Genomic DNA, 6,960 nt, shown 5'->3' with positions numbered 1-6,960 from the left:
TCATTGAAGTTTTGGTATTAATGAAAAATACTATAAAACCTTTACATGTTTCTTTTTTATATTAACCTCATCATTATCCTCATTCAACCTTTCATCAAGATTTTTTCCACCTAACAAGAATTACCTCACAAATGACAAGATTCTTAATTTTTTCCATCACCCTAATACAACATGCAATCATTGGGACAACTATGAATTTTTTTATATTCAAGACCCAAATCTTTAATCATCTTCTTTGAATCTTTATAAGATTCAAAGATTTTTGCAAAAGGAAACATTTCTTTCATAAACTCCAACAATAAAGTCAAAAAGTTTCCCATCCATCCATAAGTGAAAAAGATGCACACAAAAAGATAACCTTGACTGCTTAGATCCCTCATAAAGTTCTTCATTCATATCCGCAAGCAACCTATAAAATTTTAATGCTTCTCCACTAAGTTGTTGGTCACCTACACCTATCCTATGTTCACCAAATTCATTTATTTCAATATTTGACTCATTAAATCTAGCATTTTAGGGAGATGGATGATGGAAATATTGGTTATGAATGTTAAAAGCATCTCGCAACATGCATTCAATATCATCTTGTCTAATAGGTTTATATTAGTGTTGGAGAGCCCTTAATATTGAAAGAACTCTAGGTGAAAACCTTGATGGTACAGACTCTCCATGAAAATATCAATTAACATATATCGAGACAATTTCAATATAAATTAAATGTTTCAAAACAACTTCACACATTTGTCATTCGATATTAGCACACTTCAAACATGGGTATAATATCATATTATCTTCACTTATATTCTCAAATGCAAATTAAGAAAAATTTCCATTCCATCTCGGTACTCTTGACTTAGTCTTAACTTTTACATCAAACTCTTATCCATTTAGTACTTGCTACATCATCATACCAAAATTATATAAATAAATTATATGAAAACGAACATGTTAAATACTTAACTATATTATGTAGTAAACTAAAAATAATAACAAGACTAGTACTTCTAAAAAACCAGAACAACAAAGCAATTATGTACACTATGACAATATCAGTCGAAGGATCTTCATGTAATACTTGAATGATTTCTTAGTTTCTTTAACTACAGGTATGAAGCAACATAAAAAGTTACCTTGGCAGCATTATTCAACTTATCCCTAACAATTTGTAACATATAGGAAAGGTTACCATCCCATTTATAAAATTCCAACTCCTTGTTATCAAGTATTGTCTTAGCTACCTGATATAATTGGTTCCAAATGGTTATTTCAGGAAGATGGGCTTTAGAGAAAAATTTTATACCAAAAATTATAACGAAAATTGCAAAAGCTAAAAGAATAGTAGAATAAAGTTAACGCTAGAGTAAATAATGAAAGAATAGTAGAAATAGGGTTTCAAAAGACAAAGCTCGAATAGTAAAAGCTGAAGGAAAGGGAAAGTAAATTGTAGTTAGTATGAAAAGAGAAATAATAGATTAATAAAGCTGAAGCTTGAAGTTGGGGATTCAATATGCTAAGTGTGGGGATAATTTTAATGGAGTTTGTAAGACAAATGCCCACAAATCTAACAAATAAAGGCATTTTCAACAAACAAACGCCACTAACTTTTAATGTTTTTAGTAGGAGAGAGTTTTAAAAAATTACATTTACCATTATTTAAAATTACAAAATGATTTAGGGGGTGTATGATTCCAATTTCTATGAGGAGCAAAGCCTTTAATTAATAATCTTCAATTTTTTTTGGGATTATTGAAGGCGTTTTAGGTAGAAAATATCTTTAACAATCCCCTTAAATTTTAATGAAGAGATTATTGAAGTTTTTTTTTACTATGCCTTCAATAACCCCTCTAATTTTAGACGAGGGATTATTGAAGGCATTTTCTTTAAAAAACACTTTCAATAATTTTTTTAAAAAAATTGAATGGGATTCTTAAAGGATTTTTGACTAAAAAAGCATTTAATAATCCCCTTCAAATTTTTTATAGGGATTATTAAATGTGCTTTTTTTTATAGAAAATACCTTTAATAATTTACTCCAATTATTTATTAGGGGATTATTGAAGGTGTTTTAAGTAAAAAAATGCCTTCAATAATCCCCTAAACTTTTTTAAAGAAAATTATTGAATGCATATTTTGCAAAAAACGTCTTCAATAATATCTTTCAATTTTTTATCAGGGGATTATTGAAGGTATTTTTACCTAAAAATACCTTTAATAATCCCTTGAAATTTTTTATAAGAAATTATTGAAGGTGTATTTTTAAGAAAACGCCTTCAATAATCCCCTTAAATTCTTTTAAAAAATCATTCAAGGCATTTTTTGCATAAAACGCCTTCAATAATCCCTTTATATTTTGACGAAGAGATTATTGAAGGCGTTTTTGACTAAAAACATCTTCAATAATCTCATTTAATTTTTTAAAGAAAATTATTAAAGGTATTTTTTTTGCAAAAAATTCCTTCAATAATCCCCTCTAATTTTTTATCAAGGTATTATGGAAGGCATTTTTAATAAAAATACACCTTAAATAATCCTTTGAAAAATTTTAAAAGAAATTATTGAAGGTATTTTTTTGCAAAAAATGCCTTCAATAATCCTTTTCAATTTGCTATCAGGGACTATTAAAGGCATTTTTAATGAAAAATGCCTTTAATAATCCCCTAATAAAAAAATTGAGAGGATTATTGAAGGTATTTTTTTTTAGTAAAATGCCTTCACTGATCATTTTCTATATTCATTCCTATTTTAAACTTTGGAATCCCAAACTGCTATTACAAAGAATGATTAAAAGCTACTTTGCAACCAAACCAAAACCTCTGAACCCATATAGTTTGCCTTTAGGTTTTTTTTATCTCTCTTATCATTGTTGGACTTCAACAACTCAACACCACACACTTCTCTATTTACCGGTATGTCTTTATTTTATTTGTTTTTTATATTATTTATATTTTTTTATATAGGTATTTTTTTCGTTCCCTATTATATATATATATAAATAGATATATTATTTTTATTTATTCTATCGTCACCTTAGTCGTCCAAGTACCTTTCATTGCATGTATGGTGTTTCTGTGTAGTTTGGTTTAAATATTGACGTTTACTAAATGGTATTATGGAATTTGTGTCTATTTTTTAACTCATCATTTGTTTTTAACTCTTATTTAAGGTTAGAATCATAGTATGACTTGCACTCATAAAATATTATGGGTTTGAGGATTATTTACGTATATTGGTGTGGTAACTGTAGTATCATATTAGTTGTTTTTTATTATGTACTATTTTTTATTATTGAAGGCTTTTTGAAGAAAACACATTCAATAACCCCCTTAAATTTTTTTAAAAAAATTATTCAAGGCATTTTTTCGCATAAAACACCTTCAATAATCCCTTATATTTTGACGAAGAGATTATTGAAGGCATTTTTGACTAAAAACACCTTCAATAGTCTCATTTAATTTTTTTAAAGAAAATTATTGAAGGCATTTTTTTTTCGAAAAATGCTTTCAATAATCCTCTCCAATTTTTTATCAAGGTATTATTGAAGGCATTTTTTTTTTCAAAAAATGCTTTCAATAATCCTCTCCAATTTTTTATCAAGGTATTATTGAAGGCATTTTAAATAAAAACACTTTCAATAATCCTTTGAAAAATTTTAAAAGAAATTATTGAAGGTATTTTTTTGCAAAAAATACCTTCAATAATCCTTTCTAATTTTCTATCAGGGATTATTAAAGGCGTTTATAGTGAAAAATACCTATAATAATCCCCTGATAAAAAAATTGAGGGGATTATTGAAGGTATTTTTTTTTTGTAAAATGCCTTCATTAATCATTTTTTATATTCATTCATGTTTTGAACTTTGAAATCCCAAACTACTATTACAGAGAATGATTAAAAGCTGCTTTGCAACCAAACCAAAACCTCTAAACCTATATAGTTTACCTTTAGGTTTCTTTATCTCTCTTATCATCATTGGACTTCAACAACTCAACTCCACACACCTCTCTGTTTACCGGTATATCTTTATTTTATTTGTTTTTTGTATTATTTATATTTTTTGATATAGGTATTTTTTTTCGTTTCTTATTAAATATATAAACAGATATATTATTTTTATTTATTCCACCGTCACCTTAGTCATCCAAGTACCTTTCATTGCATGTATGGTGTTTCTAGGTAGTTTGGTTTAAATATTGAGGTTTACTGAATGGTATTATGGAATTTGTGTCTATTTTTTAACTCATCATTTATTTTGCATGTAACTCTTATTTAAGGTTAGAATCATAGTATGGCTTGCACTTGTAAAATATTATGGGTTTGAGGATGATTTATGTATATTGGTGTAGTAACTGTAGTATCATATTAGTTGTTTTTTATTATGTACTGTGTGAAATTTAGATAGATAGTTTGGTGTATTTTGTATAATTATGAACAAAATCACAAGTGTTATGAAATCTGAACAACATACTTCTTCTAGTATTGAACATGAAAGAGATACACTTATAGGCTAAAAAAGAAAAACAAGGGGATGAAATAAACAAATTGAAGTGATTGACACCAAAATTCACGTCGACCTCAATCAAAATGGTCAGCCAATGTCTAATGAAACTACCAAGTTGGCTACTCATATTAGAGCGGTCATCCGTAGTACCATTTCAATTATATACCATAATTGGTGACAAGTTCTTGATTATCTAAAAGATCATATATGAGAGTTGGTTGTGGTATGTTTATTCAACTATTTCATAAAATTTGTTAAATGATCATTTAATTGAAATTTACTAAGTTCATACTAATTGTTTTAAATTTTTTACGAATGGTTTGACATCCTAATTGAGTGTAAAAAGCTTATGTTACAATTGGCTGGGAAAGCATTAAAAGACTTTAAAAGTAGATTGACAACCCAATATGTTTTACCCCTCACTAATCAAGGTGATGTATTAGTTGTTCCACCTATGTTAGATGTAGATGTTATAAGTTGTGATGATTGGATAACTTTTATTCAAGATCGACTATCAAAAGATTTCTTGGTACACATACCCATTACAAAAAATTGTTTATAAGATTTTATGTAATATATTCGATATCTTAATATGTGATTTACGTAATTTTTTTCTTTTCTACAAAATCAAAGAACAATAAAAAAACATTCGGCTAAACAAGTATATCACCATCGGACATCAAAAAAAGGTTATGCAAAGGTCCAGTATGAGCTTGTAAGTATCACACACTTGTTTTATACTCATAACTGATTATTTCTAAACATTCGTTTAATAGATTTTACTTCTTATATTATGATAATTTATTAGGAATCAGCTAGCTCTAGCACTGAAGTTTCCAAATAAAATATGTGGAAACAACGACATTTACGGAAGGATGGATCGTTTGTAGATAAAGTAATCGAAGAAATGACTAAAAAGATTATATGTATAACTGCTTATTATATCACGTATGATTGGCTTTGAACTTGTATGCATGACTGTACACTAGCTTTTATAGATTTGTTATTATGGCCCATTTGATTATTATCTTTCAGGATGATTATACTACTAAAGTTAAATCCAGTGAACTAGTAACCCAGTATGATGAAGATCCCTTGTCTTTAGCATTAGGTGCAAAAGAAAGACATGGTCGAGTTGTAAGGTTGGTAAATTTATGTTGCCATCAAAGTTTTTCAATAATCAACCCAAAACCCCTCAAATGATGAATGCATAATATGAAGCAATCATTTAGCTACAACAATAAAGACTTAATGACCAAGAGTAATGCCTGAATGAGCAACAGTAATGACTTATAGCTTTGGAGGTAATGTTGTCAATAATGCAGCCTAGCATGCCTGTAGCCAAGTCGGATAGCATCATCCACTTAGGACAAGCTTTCATTACAAGTCAGGCAAAAAACCTAACCTCTAGTACCAACCATGAAGTATGATATTATTTATTTGTTTATTATATTTATTGAAATGGTTTTATTACTTATATTTCATTATATATTGTAGCAGGATGTTAGGACTCAAAGCATGACCCTTGCTCAGATTGCCATTGATGAGTTATCTAATTATTCACTTGATCATCTATCCAAAAGAAACTGCATTAACGTTGAGTATGAGGATTGGTTATTTGATCAACCATCAGTTTTTTACATTGGTGAGGACGAGATTAAGGAATTTTGCAACTTGGATGAAATATCAGCTACTAACATTGTTGCTTATATGAAGTTAGCTTATAAATATAAATATACAAAGTCAATATGTATTAATCTATATTATAGTGTATTACTAACTAGTATTGTTGATTGTTATCATGCAGCTTCCTATATAGAGAGGTCAAGACGAGACAAATGACCTATAAATTTAGATTCGTTGACTAGAATTTCATTAGTGAGTAAAATGGCATAGTCCTTTGTTATGCTCGTCATGTGATTCAATGCATGAAAAAATAGGTTGATTATTATTTGCTTCCATATAGTGCTGTGTAAGTTATATTCATACAAATAATTATTCCAACCTACTCGAATATGAGATGATGCCTAATCTGAGTATATCATTCTTATTATTTTGCAGTCATCATTAGCAGCTTATTGTGATTGATACCAATTCCTTTATACCATACTTATTTAATTTTACTTAACCAACGACAATGCCTAACCCTGATATTAAAAATTTTATAAAAAAATATTACATGTTATTATATTATCTTTTATTTCTTCACAATTACTTTTATATTTATATTAAGTAATTTTTTTTAATTTAGGGTAATATCTACATTTGATAAGAAACCAAAGATAAATTGTGTGTCATTACTGGTAAATATGAAATTTATTCTTTTATATTGAGTTTGTTTAGATAAATGTTTCCTAAACCCACTCAATTGATTTTTCAAGTACCTCGTCAACCAGGATATATTGAATGTGGATATTATGTCCTTCATTTTATAAGGGATATGGTTTTATATGATTTTATGA

This window comes from Durio zibethinus, chromosome 3 (assembly GCF_047325235.1).
Source record: "Durio zibethinus cultivar Kanyao isolate XHJ-2024 chromosome 3, ASM4732523v1, whole genome shotgun sequence".
Classification (NCBI taxonomy): domain Eukaryota; kingdom Viridiplantae; phylum Streptophyta; class Magnoliopsida; order Malvales; family Malvaceae; genus Durio; species Durio zibethinus.
Note: the sequence above shows the minus strand (reverse complement) of the source record.